The sequence below is a fragment of the Cydia pomonella genome, chromosome 13 (assembly GCF_033807575.1).
Source record: "Cydia pomonella isolate Wapato2018A chromosome 13, ilCydPomo1, whole genome shotgun sequence".
NCBI lineage: Eukaryota > Metazoa > Arthropoda > Insecta > Lepidoptera > Tortricidae > Cydia > Cydia pomonella.
In genome coordinates, this window is record NC_084715.1 from 2,910,555 (window position 1) to 2,937,497 (window position 26,943).

The window sequence follows — 26,943 nt, forward strand, 5'->3', positions numbered from 1 at the left end:
CATTCAAAAGTACGCCATAGAGCACAGACATTAAATGCATTATCGATACACCGCAAGCCGCAGTCTCACAAAATTAAATAATTAATATTCATTACGTTCACTGCAAATGTACAGTCGACAAAAGAATTGAAAAATAAAATTGGCACTCCCTCAATTTTCCGCCTCAATGAATGCAGTTTGGAGCACTTGTGTGCTGTACGCAGGCACAGATTAGATAATAGATAGATAGATAGATAGATACATTCTTTATTCATACCCACAACATACATGGCATTAGCATCAAAAGAAACAAAAAAGAAAAGTGTAAAATAAAAACATGCAAACATAATTTAATAAAAACATTTTTTAGTTAATTAATACGCCATGTGTCGTGGCACAGAAAAGGCGCTGACTCAGCATAATGATGCAGCAAGCCACATCGCTGGTATTCTGCCAGTACCTTACACAAAAATGGGCAACGCTTTTTAAACACCTAAGTTGGTACAAGAAATAAAGAAAAACTACTGTGCAATTTGTGTGTGTGCCGTGTACTTTGTAAGTATTATGTGAGCGAGTGTATACATATATATGCGTGTGTGCGTGTTTTTTCTATCTTATGGACTTTTGGTAAATTGTAATGAAGATAAAAAGATAAAACGCGGTTGGCAAAGTATTTAGTTATAGGAGGATGAAGCGAAAAGGAGTTTAAGGCTTACATTGTTGTTTCTGTTGATTAAGAAGTTGAAGTCGATATTTTACTTTAAAAATCGCTTTGCTGTTTGATTGACGAATTGGAGGTGGTATATTATTCCAACATTTTGTTGCGCGGTACCGAAAACTCCCTCTAAAAGTGGCAGACCGGTGCTGGGGAACCTGTAACACTATCGCTCGCGAGGCTCTCATTTGGTGATGAATGCTACTTTTTCCAAACCATAGGAGTTTCTTATAGAGATAAGACGGCTGCTTGGATTGAATAGTATCAAAGAGCAGGCAAGCGAACATGAGTTCTTGGCGAGCGGCCATTTTTAACATACCCGCATTGTTTAAAAAAGGCGTGACATGAGTACGAGGAGGGATTTTAAAACAAAATCTGGCACATGAATTCTGCACTCTTTGGATAAGGCGCCACGATCGTGCTAGAAGGCAGGAACCATAAGCTGCAAGGCAATAATTAAGTTTTGATAAAACAAGAGCTTCACAAAGTCGCATTCGTAGGGTGACACTAAGAAAATTTTGAATATTATATAGAACTTTTAAACGGTATAAACAATTTCTAACAATGTCTATTACATGCCTCTCGAAACGCAGATTTGTATCTAGCAAGAGTCCAAGATTTTTTGCTTCGTCGACGCGATCTACTTTCACATCCTTAATCCTAATGTTTGGTTGTTTTGAAATGATGGCATTAGTTTGATTTAAAGTTCCAAGTACCATATATTTAGACTTAATAGGATTAAGGACCAGGCAATTTGCAGAGGACCACTCTGAGAGTCGTTTCAGATCATCATTTAACTTCACAACAGCGGTAGCGAAGTGATAATGCCTTTCAGATACGTCATTATTAAAAAAAAGAGACTGGACTAAAATGAGTTGCTAAATTTTGGGTTATTCACGTAACACACGAATATCATCATCTACTTGAAGATTAGCTGGAAGGGATCCCTTCTAAGGAGTTCGCCTTTGTACTTTAACTACTGTATTTTTTTTGTAAGCCTGTGTACAGTCTCTACTGATAGAGAGAGTGACGTGGATTAGTAGAGACGGTGCAGTTGAAGATCCTCAAAAATAGGTCGAAACCTATCAAGCGTTTATTCGACTTAATAATAATACGTGAGTTATTATAAATGTCTCAATGCTGGACAAAGGCCTCCCCCCTCGATTTCCATCCGTTTCAGTATTGAGAAATCTCCGGCCCAACTTACAGCACCCATACCGTGGTTATTTTGGTCCATGTAAGACGTGAGTAACGTGACGTGTTTAATAGTCTTTACGACACAAGTGCGAAAAGTAGACAAATGGTTATCTTTTCACACGTACACGTATGTACGTATTATACAACTTTTTATAGTACGTATGGCCTTATAAATTTTGACATACTCGTATTGACAAACACGGTTAAGACCTAAACTACTAACTATAAGAGAGAGAAATGAGTAGACTAAATAAAAAACGATCCGGAGTACGCGGAATAGTAGCCTAAAGGGTCGCAGTCGGTTGGTTTTATAAATTCACACAATCGATTTAGCACTATTGCTAGTTACCGCACTAGAGCGGTAAAGATGTGTTATAGTGAGACATGGGTTTACCAAATAATTGACTTGAGACAAATATGTCATTATAACATTTTATGTTACATGCCGATTTTATCAAAATCTCATTAAAGCTTCGTTAAGTAAGTAAGTAAAGTAAATATTCTTTATTGCACCACAAAGAAGACAAATTTAAAAAAACAGATTTACAATGTAAAGAAAGGTAGCAACAGGCGGTCTTATCGCTGTAAGCGATCTCTTCCAGACAACCTCAGGGTAGCAAGGTAGCTTCGTTAGTGCTGTATCTTCTATTAATAATCTAATCTGTGACAGTGCCTGTACTTTTGTTCTTCGAAACTAAAGTTAAGCGGGCATAGTATGGGAATTGAAAATAGTTGTTTATTTTTCTTAGTAAAAGAACTCTTTCAGTTCATTGGAAGTTTCGAGCAATAGGCTTGACTAGTTAGTTTTCAGGCTTGGTTTTAAAGCCTGGGGTGTTATTGTAAAATCATTAGAAGTCAAACTTCGCAAGGCCTATTGACTTTTTTACAGTACAATTTAGTAATACAGAGTGATTCTTTTTTTTTACATATTTAGACTGCATTTATTTATTTTTAGGAGTCTAGCTAGTTATTTCATTTGGCCTATAAATAAATCAGACCTTACGATGTTAAGGTCAGAGGTAAACGCATGGTGCCAAACAAGCAAACATGACCAGGGTTGTCCTCTAATATACTTACACGTTTTTGAAGTACCATATAACAAAAAATAACAAAAAAAATCTGTTGGGATTTTTATTACAGTAGCTATTAACAGAGGTAAATATATAAGAATAATAGCACAGCAAATAAGTTTACTGGTTTTATTTAGCAACATCCTGCTGTGAAATGTTTTTGCGTTTGCAGCAATTTAGCGCTTCGCAGCAAAATGTTAATGATAAGCTAAACGAGCGCAACTCAAACAGCGGAAAACTGAATAATAACAGAAATAGCGTATTTGAATTTTTCGTTCGGAAAGTTAAGTCATTAAGAACTTGATAAGAAATAATGATAATCAGCTGCATATCCAAATTATGTAGCGTATTATATAAATATAGAATGTTTATGTAGCCACTTGCAATGATTTAAATTTAAGGGGAAATCCTGAAGAAAGGCCAGGTCAAGAGCACCCTAAACCGACGAGCGTGTATGAGGAATGTCATGAAAGTGGAGGAAGCGAAAGAGGTATGTCAGGATCGTAGCAAGTGGAAATCCGTGGTCTCTGCCTACCCCTCCGGGAAATAGGCGTGATTATATGTATGTATGTATGCAATGATTTGCGGGGTGAATATACAGGTCATACTGAGCAACTTTTACTATGGGGTCAACCCTGAAATCGCGAAGTAAAATTTGGCTGTTTGCATTTTGGCTGTCTGACCTTGACTTTTTCTATGGGAGAGTTATTTTTTTTCGCGATTTCGCGGTTGGTCTCATAATAAAAGTTGCTCAGTATGACCTACATATTCACCCCGTAAACTATTGCGGGTGACTAAATAAACACCCTGTATAAGTACATTTTTTTTCTAGGCTGGATCTCTCATACACTCTATGGTATGGACCCGGGTACGTCCTTAAACAACGTCCAAAAGAGAGGTATGGGCATTGTGAATGTCATCTCGCTTTGTGTGGTAGGGCACAGCACAGCGGATGTCATTCCAGATCTAGAGCAGAGCCCAACTGGGGAAGTACCTCCACCTTACAGAAAACCGCAGCCAAACTAGACCCTACTCATAGTGTTGTGTTCCTGCCGGTGAGTAAGGTTGCCAGAGCTTAACGAGGGTGCGGAGTGTTCGGGTCAACAATGCGTACGTAACTCCTCTGGAGTCGCAGGTGTACATAGGCTACGGAGACTGCTTACCATCAGGCAGGTCGTATGCTTGTTTGCAACCGACGTAGTGTAAAAAAAAGTTTATTAACCAATATGTATTTCAAAAATAAAATTAAAAATATTTATCAGAAACACAAACTCCTACTGGCTACGCATTTCGTTCAGTCTACATAATTATACGTACCGTAAAATGGGGTGAGTAGGGACAAAACTGACATTCAAGCCTCGATAAAACTTCATATATTTACAAGTGGCAAATAGATTTTTATACATAATAAATTTTCTGGTCGTTTGAATTTTAGTTTTTTTTTATGATTTTGTGTTGAGTACCCTCAACACAAGCCTTATTGAGCTTACTGTGGGACTTAGTCAATTTGTGTAATTTGTGTAATAATTCCATTTCATAACTTTAAATATAAATACGATATAGTAGGAAATCCCAGCTCATCCCGTCGTAGGGGTGAGGATAGATTTCCTACTAAGGTGAGTTTTGAAAATTGTTTAATTGACATTTTGGGATTATGAACATTATAATAGCTTGATTTGCTATTAGAATATATAATTTACGTAGCAGTAGCCCGTAAAAACCAACTCACCCCTCTGTCATCTTTTCTCACCTCATTCATAATCTAACTGCCCTCGTAATACCTACTCACCCCATTTTACGGTACGCTAAAGCTAAAATCCGATTTATTTCCCAAATTACACACTAACACTAACTAAATAGGTACACAAGAATACGAAATGTAATTATACAATGTGAACCGTAATTATTTCCACAGAGCCTGTATCTATTGAATTTTGTAACCAGTCGTTAGCGTTGAAAGTTTTATTATACGTTCAAACAGGCAATTCGAACGTACACCGACATGAGAATAATATTTGAATCAACTTATTTAGTTATCATGTGTCTCGGTCGTGCCAATACATGTACGGAAAAGTAGGAGCGAAATGCATGATAATGATTCATACTTCAAATTCAACATTTATTCAGCAAATAGGCCACAAGGGCACTTACACGTCAAGATGGAATTTACATACAAGCAAAAACAAGCACATCAACAAAAAATATTAATGCAAACGAAAGTATTATTGTTTAAAGTAAAAGTAAAGTATTATTATTACTTAGAGATGTTTAAAGTCTCTAAATGTTGAATTACAAAAAAATAACTAAAATAATGATAATAAAAAAACACAAACTGATACAAAAAAAATATCTCTGTCAGAACTAAATGATTTTTATCAAATATCCTTAGAGATGTATAGAGTCTCTAAGAGTCAAAATTCTGTATAATTAAAACACTCCCCGCTATCTCAAGAACCGTTTCAGCTACCTCCGTTCTGTTAGGTGTTCCCAGAACTTGCTTCTTTCTGTACCATCATCCTCTTCTAAATTTTATAATAATTCTTTCACGTTTCAAGCTATCCGACTATGGAATTCTCTGCCTATAGACTTAAGGCGCGCTCAATGTCCTAATTCTTTCAAGAGACTCATTAAACTTCACTTTTTACCTGCTCCGTAATACTTTTATCTGCTTCCTTTTCCATACTTATAGCTGGCATTTATTATATATATATATATATATATATATATATATATATATATAATATGTATTTTAATATATGTATGTATATGTATTTATATATCTTTTTTATTTATATTTGTATATGATTTTATATTGTTTAGTTTTGTGTTTATTCTGTGTTAGACTTCTTTTATTGCATCTGGAACACCTACTGACATAACATATATATATATTTTTTTTAATTCCGCTACCTAAAGCTTGTCTGGAAGAGATCGCTTTTTAGCGATAAGACCGCCTGTTGTTTACCTCTTCTTTATGTGTTGTATTATTTGTACTGTTTCTGTATTGAGGTGTGCAATAAAGTGTATTTGTATTGTATTGTATTGTATTAAGATAAAATAAACATACGAGAACCGAATGAGGTGTCTCACTGTAATTATACTCAAAAATAAAGTTAGCTTAAACAGACCGGTCTCCACAAACAGCACCCGTTCACGAGTATGACGCGTATCTCAGCCATCGCCTCCCTCAACCTTTATTCGGGAAAGTGGCATATTCTTGTATGTACGTTCGAATCGGCCTAAAAGTTTTCTATGAATATTTAATTTTTATATACATTAGTGTTCGTTTTACAGTATTTCTGGTAATTATAAGCAAGCGGTGACTTGTTTTAAGGCGCGGTGTATAGTAAAATGCGCTATTTTTAAATCGATATTTACAGGCTTGTACAAGGATTTCATCGATTATTTTCTAGTATGTATAACTTCAGTCTTTGAACTAGCCGTATGCTTGTCAGAAACACGATGGCGCATCTTTTTCTCGATAGATTTTTGCTTTAAAAATATGCTTAAAACTGTATTTATTTCGATATTTTAGAAGTACTATGATGAATATCAATATAAAATTTACTTCATTCAATAGCTTTTAAGTAACTCTAACATTTTGCTTGTCAGTTTATCGATGCGTTAAATTTTTCATTCATAATTATGAATTCAACATTTTGTCTACTAAACTTTACCCCGCGCGGCAATACCGTCAGTACGCCAGTACGCCCGTGACCACTGTCAGCGTCGGACCTGTGCTAGTTTAGCGGACGTTACATAAAATGGATAATCATACTATAAATACACAAATATGTTATACACACAATGTTTTCATCACTCTTACGAAGAAAAAACTAATTTTTAAGCTAATTGATTCTTAAATACGGTGACATTTCAGACATCCATCCGTCATATTATCTTTTTTGACAAGTTTTACACACGCACCTGTCCGGCATACAGCCACGATTAACCAAATGATGAAATGGTGCCTTGCACCCGAGTTAAACACTCTACTTTTCATTTTTAATACGAGGAAGGTAAAATACATGTACATTTTAAAAAACATTGCTAAGTATAAAATTCAGTAGTATTTATTTCGTGAGGGGTACCTACTTTTAATTATCAATTTAGGTAAAATAATATTTTAAATGGCTATTACAGTAATAATCAAATTGAATACCTATTTTTAAACGTAAACAAATAAAATTAATCCGCTTGTTTAATTTATATAAGTCATTATATTGGAACAGCTTCATTTTTAACACATACAGGATGCAGGAGATATACTGGATTTAAATATGTGGGATTTAAATAGTGCTTAGTGAAAGGTACCATTTCACGTTTTTGTGGAAGTGCTCAAATGGCTAATAGTTTATGTTATAAGTGTTGAATTTGTTTGGTATTTCTGGTTTATTAACTTTCATATGGTATACACTTAAGACTTTATTTACAACATTTATCAACTATTTTATTTTGTAAGGTGAGCAGGAGTGATATTTACCCTTCAAATTCCATTCAAAATTTTGCAAGTACTCGGTTCGGAAGTTCGTATATATTTGTACCTCTCGCCAATATTTTTATTTCACTGGTTAATTATTCTGTAAATTCAAGAATGTCACTAAATTCCATTTTTGATAATGTTAAACATAAAGTCCTTTGTAAAAGTTTGGTATAATACTTTTATACCATGCTATTTCTGTTTTGTATGAAATGAAAACTGGTGACATTTTATTTCTTTTTTCAAGTATAAATTTCGATGACACTCTGCCGTCAATTTCAGGTCTCGGCCAATGTTACCTTCTTCTTTAAAACCTTGGACCTTGTTATGTCTTTGTGATATGCTTTTACTATTTTTCCTGCCAATACAAAATATAAGTGGAAAAATCGATCGAAAGTTTCGCAAAATATATTTTCTTCATTTTTGCATTAGGATGCTTATGTGTAATATGTATATATTAAAATAGTTTATTTTGAAATGAATCACTAGTCAAGGCCTATAGTATATCCCTTCAAGTGGCAGAAGCCAAAACGTAAAAAGTAGTCACGTGGCGGGGCCCCGTCGGGTGTTCAGCGCGGCTTTAGAGAATATTACAAATTCAACTATTTAAGCTTATCTATGTATAAAAGTATATATTGAAGCATATATCGTTAAAATAAGCACTAAATACGCTATTCGAATAGAACAATTAAATTATTGTCTTCTTCTTCTTGGTCCCTCAATGCTGAGGATCGTGACATCATGTCCTTCTGTTGAAGTTGTCCTTGTTGTTGTTAAATTATTGTAATGTTTATGCATTTCGCCACATGCACCTAACTAATCAAACCTAGCAACAGTGACAGTTTTCCAGTTTCCTTATTAAAAATGACTACCACCACAAAACAAAGTTATGATTGGAGGTAATTGTTAATTAATTTTCTACGTAGGGCTTAAAATTCAAAGGTTAAGTCATAAAAAGTGTCCGTGAGGAAACGGATTTTTTTTTACCACGTATTCCTGAGGTCATAAGGATAATTTCATGTACAAGTTTAAGTCAATTCCGTAAAAAAAAAAGTTTTTTTTTTTTTACTTTTTGTATGGCTTTAAACATATTAAGTTCATGTTCTTGGAAAATTTATGGAGTAATATAAATTGGTAAATTTTTTTTCGTAAAAATTAGTCTATTCAAATGGTACCTTGTGACTTTGATATCTGTCAAAAAGGTAGTCTAGACTAGGTCCCAAAGTGGCGACTGGCGACATAGCCATCAAAAAGGCGTTATGCACTAAAACATAACGAAAAATATTTTTTTTAATTGGTATTAACTCTGAAACTAGGCGAATTAAAAAAGTTTATATGACATTTTAGCCTCTAAATACGATCCGGAATATACTGTTAAAATCTTTCCGTTTCCTCGAGGGTACCGTGTATTTACAAAATAACCTCTTTAAAAATCAAGACAGAACTCGACCTAGACGTTCGATCCCGGATGAACGGTCCTTAGCAACCAAGCGTCAACAAGCGTGTGTATGTATGTTTTCCTTGTCTAACTTGCTAGCTACTTTTGGGCGCTAGAAGAGCGTAAATATACTTCAAAGCCTTTAATTTTGCCACTAAATATGGCAACACCTCACTAACCACCCTCTGTTGGCCGACAGCTTTCTGGCTATCGCATCGACCCGTGAGTGGTGTGCCACCACTTGAAGGGATAAATAACATAGTTGACGATAAAATAATTTTGTTCATCGGAAAGTTTTGTATGTTAATTAACTTTACGGAACAGGTCTTAACTGTACTTCTTTCCAAAGAAAAATAATACTCATTGAGACAATTCTAACAACCTCAAACGCAATTTGGTTGCGATATTTTGACACAGAGTTCCTATGGCCACCTCCTCTCTCATGCATCAGATCAGCTCGATGGTACCATAATATTTCATTGTCACCCTACTTACATATGTATGCAGATTTTCAACTTCATCTGAAACCTCAGTGGGTCAAATATACTTGTAATATTTGATTACAGACAAAGTATACAGACAACAGACTGATTCTTTATTAGACATTAATTAAAGTCAGTCAATTATACTCATTACTATATAACTTCGAAGTAGTAGTAGTAGTATAAGTGCATTTTTGCCATTAAAAACTTTAAATAATAAATAATAATAGCAGTTTTCTCGACTTTTGCATTTAAAATTTATAATCGTCTTCATTGTCGTCAATTCAAAAAATAATATAGAAATAGTCGTTACAGTTAGAGTCATGGTTCTTTTTTGAGAAGATAGCATAATTTATCTACTTTTTGGAGCTACATATGCTTGTGCATACCTTATGCTTATGTTTTCAGTTATCTCAATACCAGCAAAAACATGCTACCTTTTTACGTTCACTTCCACAAATTACTTAGCTTTGCTAGTATTCTTCCTTTTTTCACTACTTGCCCGAAATTGACTTCTATTGCATTTTTAAGGTCAACTAAGTTTTGAATAGGTATCTATATATGATTTAAAGCAGACAGTTGTAACTTTTGTCTGAATTAGTAAGTAATATTATTTCGACACAAAACGATTTGGTATCATTTTACTAGATTCTCAATTTGCCGCGGTATACTCTAGTATTATATATAATTATCTAATTTTTAATTTCATTAAGTTTAAATCATAATCAATATAAATTTCCGGAAAAGATCCCAGAACTAACAAACCAGAATACGGATGGCGTCAGAATAAGGACGTAGGCTTGCTGCGAGCGCGGCGCGCGGGGCGCCCGCCTGCCTGCTTTACCACTTCGTCTGCTTCACCCCCTCAAAAACTCAAAATCTGTCTATAAGAGCGCCTTAATTGCCAATGTTTAAGTCAATGAGGCATGTAACTAATTATAGCATATCGGTATTAAATTCGTCCACGTTTCTTTATGTGTATCAGCCTTAGAGCATTTAAACAACTTAAGACGCCTTGTCTGTAATTTTCTGTACTAAATAGTACGTAACGTACAAAGAGCCATGTCAGATAAACGTCACTCCATACAATAAGTATGACGTGAGTATGACCATTGGCCGAGGTTTTCGAGAGGTAAGTAATCTCTTAAAGGCGACTCCCGTTGGTTAAATGCTCTAAGGTATCAGCCATGTCAGGGAAATATAAATTTTCTTATTACCTACAAGCTTTTATTTAACTTGCTCTGTTTGTAGGGTAACAGCTATAGTTATTGGCCACTCCTCAAAAATCAGAAAAAAGCGGCCAAGTGCGAGTCGGACTCGCCCATGAAGGGTCCCGTACCATTTATGACGTATTTAAAAAAAACTACTTACTAGATCTCGTTTAAACCAATTTTTGGTGGAAGTTTGCATGGTAATGTATATCATATATTTTTTTTAGTTTTATCATTCTCTTATTTTAGAAGTTACAGGGGGACACACATTTTACCTCTTTGGAAGTGTCTCTCGCGCAAACTATTCAGCTTAGAAAAAAAACATATTAGAAACCTCAATATCATTTTTGAAGACCTATCCATAAATACCCCACACGTGTAGGTTTGATGAAAAAAAATTTTTGAGTTTCAGTTCTAAGTATGGGGAACCCCCAAAATGTATTGTTTTTTTTTTCTATTTTTGTGTGAAAATCTTAATGCGGTTCATAGAATACATCTACTTACCAAGTGTGAACAGTATAGTTTTTATAGTTTCGGAAAAAAGTGGCTGTGACATATTTTTTGCCATTTGGCTACGGAACCCTAAAAAAGGAAGAATAGCTTGCACTATCCCACTAACCCGGGGTCAACCGGTTAAACCGTTAACCCAGTGTCAAATTGCACTAGTGACCATGGTAACTCCAGGTTTAACCAGTTAATCCCGGGTTAGTGATTGTTGCAAGTGGCCCTTATTAAGAGAGGCCAATCACTATGTAGTGGCCAAGAAGAATAGCAGTCACCCCATGTAGTTATGTTATAGATCATGTTAATTACAAAGACATGTGCCTTGACTCTTAATGTCATGTTCTTAAAGGTTAGATTTGACAAATCTGCACGTCATCGTGGATGACACGTTCTACAGTGTGGGTCAAATCTTGGTAGTTAAATTTGACCTACTTCCGGATTTCTGATTGATCTGAGATTTTGCATAAATGAAAATCGGATGACAATGCAATATTATGATGACATGAATCTGATCTGATGATGGAGACACGAGGCTGAGGTGATAAAACAACGAAAACTACTTAATTGTGTTTGGGGTTGTTAGAACTATCTCGATGAGTATTGGTTGCATGTGTGAAGTAATATACAGGCAGCGATTAAATTTAATACCATAAATGATTTTTTTGCCAAAAGCTTTTTTCATTGTTAATGTTGCAAATTTCCTATTTTCTGCACTTGTATCGTTAATAAAGGAACACATTTATATCAATGAAATCACTGTTTACCAATAGAAGCATAAATATCAAACTGAGGTGGAGACTCGTCAAATGCTCCATAATATCCATCCTGCTATATGGCATGGAGGCATGGACGATGAATAAATACACAACAGAGAGACTTGCTGCCTTCGAGATGTGGCTCTACCGCAGAATGTTAAAAATCTCATGGACCAGTCACATTACGAATGAAGAAGTACTACGTAGAATGAGGAAGAAACCAGAAATACTCAACATCATTAAGAAAAGAAAAACAGCATATCTTGGTCACATCTATAGAAATAAGAAATACGACTTATTACAGATAATCATCGAGGGAAATTATGAGGGAAAAAGAGGGAGAGGTAGACCTAGAAATAAATGGATAAATAACATTAAAGACTGGACGCATACAAAAGACGCAGCCACCCTCAAGAGATTGGCAAAGACCAGAGAGCTGAATGCCATACTGACCGCCGACGCCCATTAGACTGGGCATGACACCAGAAGAAGAAGAAGTATCATTAATAAATTCAAAATTCAAAATTCAAATCACCGCACCTCCCGCCAAAGAAACAAAGTTCATCCTCACTTTCTCGACACGTGGCAAACCAAAAACAAGCGGGCATCTCGCTCATTTTTTTCCCAGAACGTGCAAGTTGTGGAATGAGCTACCTTCTGAGGTGTTTCCCTTGCGCTATGACATAGGGTTCTTCAAGAAGCAGGTATTTAGGGTTCTCAAAGGTTGGCAACGCATAAGTGGCTCCTCCGATGTTGCTTATGTCCATGGGCGGCGATGACTGCTTCCCATCAGGCGGCTCGTCTGCTCGTTTGCAGCCTATTACATAAAAAAAAATATATATATGTACCACACAGGCATATAAAGGTAGGACTCCACGATCCCATTACCCGGCAAGACACGGAAGAGGCGTGGACGCGGCGAGCCCCGTGGTAATTACGTACCATACATTTCTGCCCTTTAATTGATTTTTAACTTCCTCGATTGCGTGTAATGGCTGTTTTTGTGGTTTATTTCAGTTTTTGTCAGGTGGATCTGAAATATGGAATGTAGTTAGGAATTGGATAAATGTTAAGCTACTGTGTGGTAGCTATTGGACGAAGAAAATAGAGAATTGAATTGCTTATTAATAGATTTAGATTTAGAATAATTACAGGTCCTCAACTATGTAGTTTATTTTTGCAATTCACTCTTTAGAAAATGAGATTTTAGGTACAGGTTCTTCAGCAGCCGATTTCCGATTTCTAAGTTTGACAAAAAAAAAACTAAAACATATAAACCTACTGTTTATTCTTACAAAAACAAGATGAATACGAATTTAATTTCTTGTAAATCACATTATATAAATGTCGACCTTGGCTATGTACGCTCTCATCGAACGTTTTCCACATATTCAGAAATCAACAACAACAACAAATCTTACGCCTTGCAGTATTAAATGAAAATTTATTTCGTTCGATACACCTCAATAAGTAACATATGCTTACTGACATAACTTATCATTCCACAATATTCACGAAACTAAAACTTTTTCCCGCGTCTCCTTCGCAGTTCGCGTTCGAAAATTATTGGAATTTCAAATCGGACATGTCTTGCAGATATATAAGACGCCTGCTACTAACTTACACATTCTAGGGACATTCTCACAACCGAGTTTCTAGGGTTTAGTGAATAGATTGACAGTTTCATGGTCATCCGCATACGGATAGCTCCGTCCGCTTGGATACTTGCCAAACTTTGCAATTGCACCAATCTGCATGCAGATGTTTCTAAGAGATCTTAGTGTACAATTTAACACACTATATGAATTTAACAAGTACTTGTATTAAAAGACGAAAGATGGGACACCTTTTATTACATGATGTTTATAGTATTTTCTTTTTAGTTTGTCCGGTCGACTTAACATGGTAGTTAACAGAGTAAACAAAGCAAATGTTAGGGTCGGTACAGACGAACTGCAACCCAACTATAACTTGTATAGGAACCGACGTTACAGTTGGTGTGTAGTCGGCATGCAGTTCCCATACAAATTTCAGGGGGGATGCACGTGTGGGGAAAACACGGTAATATTAAGTCGTTAAAACTATCATGAAGGTCCAATGGGTTATTAACTATAGAGTCAACGTGTACAGGATAGCTCTCTCTCTCTCTCTCTTCAGTCAACAAAGTGTAGAGGATAGCTCTATGAACAATAGGTTACAATTTAAATAAATGGAACACGGTGTAAAAGAGAGAAATTAAGAACCAAGTAATATAAATAATAAACGTCACATAGTATCAGGAATTATAGAAGATGGAAAAATATAAAGATACAAGGAATTATTCCACCGCCAAGAGCCTAGCTCTTAAAAAGATGAGGACATGTAAATGTACAAAAGATTAATCTTGTATCTATAATTTTGGGCGTAATTTTGGATAAAATCAAAGCTAAGGTATGCGTGTAAAGGAAGGAGGGAGGCCTTAGCCCAGCAGCAGGACACGTTAGGCTCCCAAAGACAAAAAATAGATAGGTATATGCATTTTAATACGTATAAATGTACTTTGGGTATAAGTTTTAAAACTCATATACCTACAATAGGGCCTAATTGACTTAGTCACTTGAATGCATTTCTATACAAAATTGCCCGTAAAAAAATAACCCTTAATTACGCCTATTGGGACCATCAAACGTGAATTATCTACGAAACAACATCGCCCATTATCGAGGGCCTCACAGCTAATAATTGTTACATTTACAACAAATGAAATGAATTAGTCCACAATTTGGACATTAATTCATTTGAAGTCATTGTCCCGTATTTCAGTGGCATTTGGAAGTTATTCATCAAACTAATTGCCAATGGTGCATTCGTTAGACCAAATGGCATACAATGAAAGTCATAATGGCCGGGTCGTGGTGAAAAAGCAACTATTTTGCACTTGCAAGTGATGAAACTTGCATTTTCTGGTAAAGTTGGCAATTATTCCTTTGTACAACTTTGGTGCGGCGGAAATAAATCCAGAGCTTCCGACAGAATATTTTGCTTTTGTATTTAGTTAATAAGGTAACTTTTGATATAATATTTTGCAGTTCATAAGCTAATTGGACACAGTTAAGCGAAAAGAAATAAATGAAATCAAATTCTGACGGATTTTTGTGGATTAGATTATTTACCCTATATTACGTCGTCCAAGTCATTTTTATTTATTTATAAAGGAGTCAAACGAGCAGAGCAGACGAATTGCCGAATGATAAGCAATTACCATTCTTTTGTGTGGTTTTGATACAATATACATATATGGATTGTCTTATATATCGTCGTCTATAAATAAATTATAAACATAGACTACAAACAAATTGTTCTCCAAACCAAATTATTTATCCGCAACCACAGCGGCGCCAAAATAAAATTAAATACAATTCAAATGAAACAGGATGGGCTATAACTTTTATTACTAAAGTCGTCTGTGTTGCATGTCGGTTGATAAAAAGAATAGCATACACGCAGCGTGCGTTTATCGCATTTCATGCATAATGCAAACCGTTTGGCTTTTCATCCCATTCAAATGAGATGAAGTTGTTATTTTTGCTGGAACTTTGCCCCGACTGGACATCCTGTTTTGATATGTTATAAATAGTACTGTTTCGTTTTTGGCAGTGATTGTACATTCACACAAGTAGCGTATCAGACTATGCATCACAAGTATCTACCATTCTCTAATACTTAAAAAAAACAATATATGTATCTTTATTGTCCGAGGCGTTAAGGTCTCTGCTTTGACTCGGCAAACTGTTTCGTATGTCCGAATGTTCTCGTCTACAGGTCGCAATTCTCAATCGACTCTCATGAAATTTTGTACACAGATTCAGTAGTTAATTTTTCTGTCGTTTTTTTTTGTAAAATGTTCAAAGTGGTATAAAATTGGCATAAAGGACTTAAGTGCCATTAGTCTATGGCGCTTAAAACCATTTACGCTGTGACAATAACTTAACAAAGTAGATAATATTTTGTTTTTACGCTTATGTATCTTATCGCGAGGTCTAAAGCTCACAGAACCAATAGTATTGTGCGGTTTAAGAGGAACTTCCTCCCGCGCACGCTCCGGTTGTGGAATGAGCTACCTGCCGAGGTTTTTTCGAGGGTCTACAGTATGAGGTTCTTCAAAAAAGGAGTGTACAGATTTTTAAAGGGTCGGCAACGCGCATATAACACCTTTGGAGTTGCAGGGGTCCATAAGCTATGGTGACTGCTTATCATCAGGCGGGCCGTATGCTTGTTTGCCACCGTCGTGGTATAAAAAAAAAGTATAGAATAATCAGGTTGTGAAGGATACGTACTATTGAGAAAAATCGCACTGCATTGCTGCAGGAAACGAAACGACTTAAGGACAGGAAAAGTTAATTTTATCAAAACATTTTTAATAAATATGACGTTTCCAACAGTATGTCATGCGTGATAACATCACTGCCGCAAATGTGAAAACCAATTTTGCCCGATCATTTGACATTTGCGGCAGCAATGCAGTCGACAGCCATGTCGCGCTGCAATACTGCAGCAGTAATGCTGGTGCCGTCTGCATCCGAATGGTACTTTTACATGGTTATTAGGGATTTGGGAAAATATAGAAACCGTATGTCAATGTTATAAAAATCAAGTGTGAAGCATGATAAGGAAAACACAATATACCGTAAGTTCCAATCAATACGCCCACACCGCGGTGTCGAGCCACTGGGCCGGAATTCAGATAGTGCGCTAAAATATTTCACTTATTTCTGTCAACAAATATATCAAACATCTGAAAGGTTTTGATTTGATTTTATATTTTATTTATATAAGTAACCTTTATGCTGGATGATTTTGGGGTCGTGATGCCGAATGTGAAAAATGTGTTAAGATGGTCATAATCATACATAATAAACAAATTTCCCCGTGGGACTAAACACAAAATAATGTAATTCCCTCGAGGGCTCCAAGTACCTAGACGAAATGTATGGGCCTAGGAGTATATTTTTTTACGATTTTCATATCCCATGGGAAACCTTGTTCAGTATAATCATCTAAATACATTTCTGAGATTAGGGATCGCCACCCACCCAGCGTAGACTTTAACGATTTATATAGATATATAACCTTCAAACATTCCAGAAAGTGGCGTATCTTAAAGGTCCGGCTACGCAGTTTCAACTCCTCTGATATTACAGATGTCCATGAGCAACGGTAATTGCTTACCATCAAGCTATTCGTTTGCTCGTTTGGCTCCTATTATAAATCAATCCAGAATTTTAAACAGTATCAGCTCTTTTCCGAAATGATGTAAGACATGTTTGGCATAAAATTTATTATTTTATGTATAATAAACTAATCAATACATTTTATAAAATCCCCTACACGAAAGAAACTTTTTTTTTTATACAACGTCGGTAGCAAACAAGCATACGGCCCGCCTGGTGGTAAGCAGTCTCCGTAGCCTTTGTACGCCTGCAACTCCAGAGGAGTGACGTGCGCGTTGCCGACCCTAACACTCCGCACCCTCGTTGAGCTCTACCAACCTTACTCACCGGCAGGAACACAACACTATGAGTAGAGTCTAGTGTTATTTGGCTGCGGTTTTGTGCGGCGGAATGACATCCGCTGTGCTGTGCCGTATCCACAAAGCGAGATAACATTCCCAATGCCCATACCTCTCTCTTGGACATAGGTTAAGGAAGTACCCAGTACCGACCCGGGGTTCATAATAAACAAAAAAACACCTTAAAAAGTTAAAATAAAATCTTTATAGATTTTTCATTGAGGTTTAAAGTCGCGGCGGGGTATCGCTATGACATAAACTTTAGATATCCATTCTGAATTCGACTAAGGTAAACTGGATCAAGCCACACTATGATCCAGTTCCTCGCATACGCCGTTTCTTTTTACGGCAGAACGTTAAAGCTGAATGATGTGACCGTGCTACATTGCTGTAGCCAACAGCAGGTAACATTTTAGTTTTATATTGAAAAATACGTTTTTTTACTCGTAGACTGTAATGGTTGAATTAAGATTTCGTATACCAAACTATAATTGGATACTTTTCATGTATGGGCTCCCAACTCAACTATAATATTCATTTCGAAACGGTTTAGTCAACTATAATGAAATGGATCAATCACAGCTCGCCGCGGTCTAGAGTATGAAACAAAACGATAACTCAAATTAATTAATTATTTTAGGTTGTATAGTAGAAACAATTGCTTCATAAGTCATCAACGCACATGTGATACCCTTAATACAGCAACATCCATAGACTACGAAAACCGCTTACCATTGCTTGTTAGTCTCTATAGGCTACGGTGGCAAAAATCGAGAAAAAACTGTCTAAAAATTGAATTTAGCAAGGAGCAAGTACCAGGGCCTCATGAGTTACGAGAAGGTGTCGTTGACCACCCCGCCGGGTCCCGGCGGCCGGGGCGCGTACGAGTATGAAGATATCGCGGCTACTCGCGTATCTTAAATAGCTGTATACTTGTGGCTTGTTTACCTGTATGATTTTATTAGTTTAAAGTATTATTTTCATTGACTCGTAGAAAAAGTATTGTATACAATAGAGATATAATCAAGCTTTTCAATCTCGTACCTCACTTCGGCAACTCAGCAAGCTTCAGCAAGCTGCCAAAACACGGCACTCGACTGAAAAGCTCTCTATTATATCACGATTGTATAAAATACTATTTTAACACGGGCAAATGCCATTAAAAAAATAACTAGACTACTAGTATATTTGCGTATATTTCCTATAGGCAGTATGCCCCAGTTTAGGTATAGACAACAGAGACAGTTTGCAGTGGCGATCGGGTTCGGAGTCGCAATTTGGTTTCTGTCACGTTTATCCAATTTTCGAATTGGCTTTAACCTCAACAACTTTACTGTATTCCTGCGTTCTACTAATAATTTCATTGTTCATATTTATATTCGACCTACTTATCAGTAGGTCATACTGACAAATTTTTGGTAATTCCTTGAATCTTGATAATAGTTTGTGCATAACTTTTGTGATTGCACAGATAAACCATGGAATGAACTGTTGCTCGCGGTAGTTCCGGACATATACGACCAACAAACCTTCAATAAAAGAGCGTAATGCCCTCTTTAGTGCTGGAAACACACTTGAAACCTCTATGGTATTGCAGATGTTCATTAACGGTGGTAATCGCTTACCATCAGGCGATTCATATGCTCGTTAGAGCCTCCTATATTACAAAATAATAGATGGGCATCATGAAATTACTAGCGATATTCCTAGCCAACTTGTATTACATCCGTGCCGGCAGTATGCCCCAGCTTATAGACAACAGAGACAGTTTGCAGTGGCGATCGGTTTCAGAGTCGCAAATTGGTTTCTGTCACGTCTATCCAATATTTGAATTGGCTTTAACCTCAATATGGAATAACTTTCCAGTGTTCCTGGGATTGCATTCTGCTAATAATTGCATGCGTTCCAATTTGTCCTATTCGACCTAGTTATCAGTGGGTCATACAGATATAATTTTGACATACCTATGATATACCCTGATAATTGCGAATTTTCAGTGGTAAAAATTAGAAGAAGAAAGTCACGAAATGTCATTGATGTTTTAAATTATAAGAAAATATTTTATTGGCAATTAAATATAAACGATTGCGTAGAATTCCAATAATAGTACATTGTGATACGCAAGCTGCAAGCGAGCGCGCAATAAGAAAGCCGATGTGTGTAATGACCATAGCACACGCGTTTCATACGACGTTTTTTAACACACTTGCGAGGAAAAAACTTTCATATTAATCTTTTAAATGTAAAATCATTTAGTAAAAGCCTTGCATCTGTCATACAGCCTGCTGCCATACAGCAGTCGGCGGGCCCCGGCGGCGGGCGAGGCGCGGGCTCCCGCCAGTCCGCGTTGTAAAATCTACTCGACTAATTTAAGAAGGCTCCGTTTCCATACATATTATTAGCAATCAGTTACCTTCCTAACTTAGTCGGATAATATAATGATAAAGCACGAGTGTTATAATATACTGATTTACACAATTTAATATGTCACCCTTATTTTGACAGGAAAACAGATCATCTCTTTTTATCTACGCTTAATACCTAGGTTAATTATTTCATAAATTTTATCGCCTTTTTTTGGTTGCTGGTTAAAATTAAGTTAACTTCACTTACGTCATAGAAATTACAATTTTTTGCATGAAAATTATCCTCTCAGCCTCGTTTCGGACACATTCCACCAAGATAATAATGGAACACATCTTCTTTTGCTCCACACTCGGTCCAGTTTGGTGACTGGTTCTTACCCATTCATCATTCGCTTGCCCTTATCCCATTCATTCATCTTTCTGTCACCCGTCATCTCATCATTCACTCGCGTTCGTTTCATGTCATCTCTCACACAATCCATCCACCTTTTCCTAGGTTTTCCTCTCCCGTTCCATCCCTCCACATTCATTCGTAATACCTTTCTCGTCACATGACTTTCATCCCTCCGCATCACATGCCCATACCACGCTAGGCGATTCGCTCTTACTTTATCTGTTATGGGTGCAACTTTCAGGCTTCCTCTTATATTCTTACTGGTTCTTACCCATTATGAATACGAAACTATTAAGGGTATGTGTCCGGAACGCATCCTGAGAGCAGTAACAACATCTGATCTGGTCATATTTTACCCTGCAAACCAACAGATCCGTAGCAGATTGGGTTGAGTTGTACTAAAATTTTATTAGGCTTTAATTCCCCGAATGTTGATTAACAGTGTGTACATAATGTCTGTAATTGTGTTGTACATATTTTAGAATTTTGTAGAAACACCAACCATTGTGAAAACTTAATGCTCATATTGGCATGGTAAGGCGTGGCATGAATCTTAACATTACTGAAAATTATTTTATTGGCACTAGAATACAGCTATTTTCGAACTATCCACTTTGGGATTAAATATTCTGTCGTAATTAATTTTCAGCCAATTAAGTGTTCTGAATAGTCTGCTATTAAAAGGAAGCGTGAAATTAAAATAATACCTGATAATTGCCAGATTAATTGAAACGTTAGACGTTTATTAGTTTCATTTGACATTTAAGTTCGACTGCCCCGGTTTCGGTGGGGTTATTAGGGATAATCGGACTCAAACAAACATCAGAGTTCAAACATTTTATATTGTTTAACCGGGCATGTTTGCAGAGGTGCGGATGAATGACTTTACGCCGGCAGGGCTAAATAACCATCTTGCCCCTTGTTCCTATCTGCCCATATACATAGTTTTAATATACGAGTTTTAAGTTATAATAATTAACAAAAATATGGATTATCTGGTCTGAAATAAATGAATTTTATTTATGTTGATATTAAACGTTATTGGTAATAGAATCATATGAAAAATTTACACATTAACAATATTGGTCTATAAAACCTAGTAGAGCTGCCCGGGGCATCGTCCTTAGGACGCTTGCTGCATTTCCCCGTTGGATTGCCAGACTTAGCCGCTGAGCGAAATATTTCCCTGCACGAAGGTCGCCAGACACCCAGACGAGTTAATGAGAGATTTCTTTCACAACTTGTTTACTTAGTGTCTGATGACCATGGCCGATTTCTGCTGTAAGTGCTGCAAAGATATCATTGTTTTTTTTTTAATGCATAAATGTAATTATAAACATAATACGATTACGATACCATAGAAAAATTCTGTCACAATCGCAAATATTATCAGTCTTCATTCGGCCATGTTGATAAATTTTAATAAATCCTATTTGTTGGTTTATTTTGCATTACTTGGTGCGCTTGTCAACTAATCCCAAAACTTGGCGTAGGCACTAGTTTTTCGGAAGTGTCTGCCATCCCTTCCAACCCAGAGGGTAAACAAGGCCTTATTGGGATTAGTCCGGTTTCTTCACAATGTTTTCCTTTACCAAAAAGCGGGAGGTTAATGTCAAATGATATTTCGTGAGTTCCGAAAAACTCCGAAAAACTCAAATCAAATTCAATCAAAGTTAAATGGCGTCCTAAAAGTTTAAATCACGTGTCGAAAGATGGCAGTAAATTTACTGTGGCTACAAAGTTATCTTGATAATCCACCTCTATTTTAAAATCTCTCAGGTACCACAAAAATGTGTATTGTTCCAATTCAATAGGTATCATTATATCAAGGTTTTAAGAATTTTCGATGGCAAAGAGTGACAAGAAAAGCTTGATTCATCCACTTTTTTCTTTCTTTCCTTTTCTTTTTACGATGCTGTGACATTCAATAAATTTATTTTCCTCCTTACTTTTTACTTAACGCATTCCCTGAGTACTGTACCCCTAGTGTAAATTTAGTCGATAGCGAAACGTGACGTACGCGTTTGCGTTAAGTCTCATTTTGTATGGGTTTTTGAACAGCGCGCCAAGCGGGACGTTTTGGAAAGTCAAAAATCTCATACAAAATGACACTTAACGCAAACGCGTACGTCACGTTTCGCTGTCGAAAATATTTACACTAGGGGTACTGATTTGTAAAACCCGTTTAGCTAGTTACGAAACAATAGTATCAGGCTTACCACCCATAGCACTAATGCACTAAAGTAGATCCGAAATTGCAGCGTGGATTTGCAAGAATAATGCAGCGGATCCGTTGAAATATGCATGACGCCTGGAACATCCTGATATGTAATGTGACACAAATGGGATTCCACAACGCAATTAGTTGCTCGAAACGGTTTCTGGGGCAGGTTTGAAATTAGAACGGTACAATTAGATATGGAGCACGAAAATGTGGATGAAAAAACGGGTGTGGATTCCGATTTTCGAACGTGTTGGATATTTTATTGACTTTGCATGTCAACTAACGTTGGTAGTCTTTAGGCGAAATATATATTATATTATAGTTGACGACCGGTTTGGCCTAGTGGGTAGTGACCCTGCCTACGAAGCTGATGGTCCCGGGTTCAAATCCTGGTAAGGGCATGTATTCGTGAGATGAGCATGGATATTTGTTCCTGAGTCATGGGTGTTTTCTATGTATTTAAGTATTTATAAATATTTATATATTATATATATCGTTGTCTAAGTACCCTCAACACAAGCCTTATTGAGCTTACTGTGGGACTTAGTCAATTTGTCTAATAATGTCCTATAATATTTATTTATTTATAATATATTAATGATCATATAGCTGATCTCTTCTTCCTAGCGTTGTCTCGGCATTTTCCACGGTTCATGGGAGCCTGGGGTCCGCTTGACAACTAATCCCAAGTTTTGGAGTAGGCACTAAGTCTTACGAAAGCGACTGCCATCTAACCTTCCAACCCAGAGGGTAAACTAGGCCTTATTAAGATTATTCCGGTTTCCTCACGATGTTTTCCTTCACCTAAAAGCGACTGGTGAATATCAAATGATATTTAGTACATAAGTTTCGTAAAGCTCATTGGTACGAGCCGGGGTTTGAACCCGCGACCTCCGGATTGCAAGTCGCACGCTACCGCTAGGCCACCAGCGTTCATTGATCATATGGCTGATATTAGTTGTTAAGAGTGTTACTTTGTATGTGATGAAGATGGATATTTGTTCCTGAGTCATGGGTGTTTTCTATGTATTTAAGTATTTATAAATATTTATATATTATATATATCGTTGTCTAAGTACCCTCAACACAAGCCTTATTGAGCTTACTGTGGGACTTAGTCAATTTGTGTAATAATGTCCTATAATATTTATTTTTTATTTTATTTTTATTTACTTTGTCAAAAGCTTGGGTTGTAGTAAGAGTAGGTACCTATGTTAACTTGTCAACCTTAAGAGGCAAAAAAAAGTTGATAGGTTCATATGAGTACATTATATTCGAAAATACAAATACAAACGTACAAAATTGTTTATTTGGTTTAACTTATAATACACGAAATATAAAAAGCTGGAATCATTAAGTATAACAATACTTGTGTTGGGAGACCCCGCTCTTCCATTAGGAAATAGAGTAAAACCAACAAACTGTACTTATTAACTTAATTAATATACAATTTAGTTCATGATTTACAATTACAATTTACAATTAATATACAATTTTAAACCAGATTCAATTGTATGATTACAATTAAAGTTCTATAATATTTTATAACGATAGGTAAAAATATTGAATTAGATTATAAGTACATAGATTTCAAGAGTAAGTGTTTGTGTGCATATTCGTACCGTAAATCCACTCAACTATAGTCCAGGGTGCGTAGCCAAGATAACAATCGTTTGCTCCATGGCGAACGATACAGTAGTCGCTCTCTGTCAATCTTCCAAACTAGTGCGATAGACATGGGCGTTTCATTCGCTACGGAGCGTAAGCAATTGACATCTTGGCTAAGCAACTTGTACTGCAACTATGATCACAACATGAACAACTTGTACACAACACGGCCGTGGGGGCCTAGCGTACCGCCTCTATGAAGAGCTATCAAAGGGCCTTATAAAGGCTTCTGGTGACCAGGGGGCTAGGCAATAATTCGTTCAGCGGATCAACATTGCTTTCCAGCGGGGCATCTGGTTGACGTAACTGGTGACCGAAGAGCTGACGGCTTTTTCGCACATCGTATCAGCATTGCGATACAACGAGGAAATGCTGCCAGAATAAGGAGCTTAAATCTGAAATAGGCCCTTGAGTCATTGTACCAAGGGGTAATAAACATTTTTAGTTAGTGTGGGATTCTACCTGCGTAGACACACTGGCACCGTTTCACCTCCAACGGACTAATGTAAAAGCGGGCGCAGCGGCGGAAACCTCCGAAATCATGAAACGTAATAAATATAAGAGCGACGATTTAAGCTATTTATAGTAATCCTCATATTCATTATGTATATTGTTACTATTTTAACAAGAATTATTTTAATTATCGCAGCGAAAGTCAGAACATGATTTGACCCTAACGTAGGTATTAACATGTAAAAACCACGCAATAAACCTAACAACGTTGATAAAAAAGATGAGAAGGGTGTAAAAGCAATTAGTTCCGCGTCACTCTATTCTGCGTTTAATTATTGCACACATTTATTTACACATTAGGGTAATGGCAAAAACAAGTCCCTCGTTCGGGATGAATTGTTTGTGTATCCCGAATGCTATCCTGTCGAGGGTTGTCACGTTGGTCTTAATGTTATAATTTCGGTGTAAAGAATTTATTTCTCATAAGAATTTTTCACAATTCACTAACATGAGAATTATAAGTAACTAACAAGGAAAGGTACGTAACTGTCCGGTTTCAATTTGATTTATATTTATATATGGTATAGAGTAGTCTAAAATAACAGGTGTTTAATACTTTGGAAGACAATTTCTCCCAATAGGTTGAGTTTTGGCAGCTAAAAAAAATACGTGTCCGTTATTTTATTTTAGACTACCTACTCTATAACATATATAAATATAAATCAAATTGGAACTTGAAAGTTGGATACCTTTCCTTGTAAGTTAACATTGTACGGGTGAGCATATGCATGCGTATATACGTTCACACAATACTAAACAAGTACCTTAAATTAACTAAAACCGTACACATATTTCTAGAGTTTTCATTAAGTGTAACTAAGGAAAAGGTAAAACATTATTTCTGCACTAAATGGGGACCATTGACAAACAACAAACTCATTAATTTCTTTATGAATTTCGAATATAAACTCGTATCAAAACTGAATAATTTTATTACTACGAGGGCTAATCCAAAAGTTGTTAGTTGCTCCGGCTCTACTTATGCGATTAAAATTTTATTTTTCAATACAATTAGATTTCAATACGAAATTCATTTAATTATGCCCAAAATTGCCGTTTTTTCTAAGCTTTTCGTAACTCCATACAAAACAGCTTTCAGTTAAAAATTAATAATAAAAAAACTATTTGCATTAATTAAAAAAATGATGATGTACTTATCATCAAATTCCCTCATCAAAAAATTGAAATATCCCTCACAAAAGTATAAATAATTTTTTATCGCATGAGTAGAGTCGGAGCAACTAGCAACTTTTGTATCAGCCTTCGTATGTATAACTGAATTAAGAGTGTAAAATAAAACTAAGCCAGTCCATGACATGCATAGCACGCCTCCCCCCCCCCCCTCGCTTTGCTCGTCGTCTCCACCGATTGATTTGTGTTGTACTAAACTTTTCTTTACATATTATAGGTTCTCTAAAGCATTGACGAACATACATTTCTTTATAGCATAAGATTGATAGATTGCAACAACTGTAAGATTTTGGACGATTTATAAATAATATGATTAAAGTAACAATATAGTTATAATCAGAAAAATTATAATCTCATGCAATAGGTATCCATAAATTGTAATTTTATCATATAAATACATTTTGTAATAGAACATCACTTTCTGTAATCAGATTATCAATATTATCATATATTCCGTGATAATCATACATCGTAAATGAGTAAACAATTCACTTAAAAAAATAAAATATCCTGTAGAGCTAAGATGGTCGGCTCTTTATCATTTGTCACCATACCTGTTATGTTCTAAGAAGTAACGGGTTAAAGTGACGGGCATAGTGACAAGTGATAAAAATGGAAACATGCTGCCACCGCTGCGTACTAAGCAGCGTTCAATAATAAAATTTAAAGTTAGATTCCGAATGTGCCGACCCTAGCGCCTCTCGACACAGTAGAGTGGACTAGGGTCCGCCATTTGTTATTTGTATCGTTACTTTTGTTAGCCCACTTTCATAACCCGTGAAGAATGCTGGACCTATTGTTCAGAAGTTTATCTCGAAATTTAATACGGAAATTCTGGAGAGCGTTACAAAATGGCGGGGCACTCGAAATTATAAAATTTGACATCAATCTCTAAATTTTTATACCTACGTAGGTTATTAGATGAGTTTCGCAATAGACAAATATGAAGCAATGAGGTGGCATATCGCATATATTTTATAAAATTATATTTCCATAGACAATATTTGGGCGGAAAACATTTACTTTATTTTTAAATTTACTTATTAAAAAATAGATTTAAACTGTGAAAACGTCGGCGTGGGCTAAGGGCGATTTACGCATATTTTATACATTTTCATGTCATACAAATTTTAGATTTTTTAATAAGTAAATTTAAAAAGAAAGTAAATGTTTTCCAGCCAATCATTGTCTATGGAAATATAGTTTTA

The 26,943-nt window shown here is 36.1% G+C and overlaps 1 long non-coding RNA gene across 1 annotated transcript; it reads left to right on the top strand.

Annotated features, from left to right (window-relative positions):
- Positions 1–3,024: 3,024 nt before the first annotated feature.
- LOC133523994 (uncharacterized) lies at positions 3,025–22,936 on the top strand. The gene is made up of 2 exons (XR_009800306.1): positions 3,025–3,527; positions 22,686–22,936. It is a non-coding gene; the product is annotated as an uncharacterized LOC133523994 (long non-coding RNA).
- Positions 22,937–26,943: the final 4,007 nt, after the last annotated feature.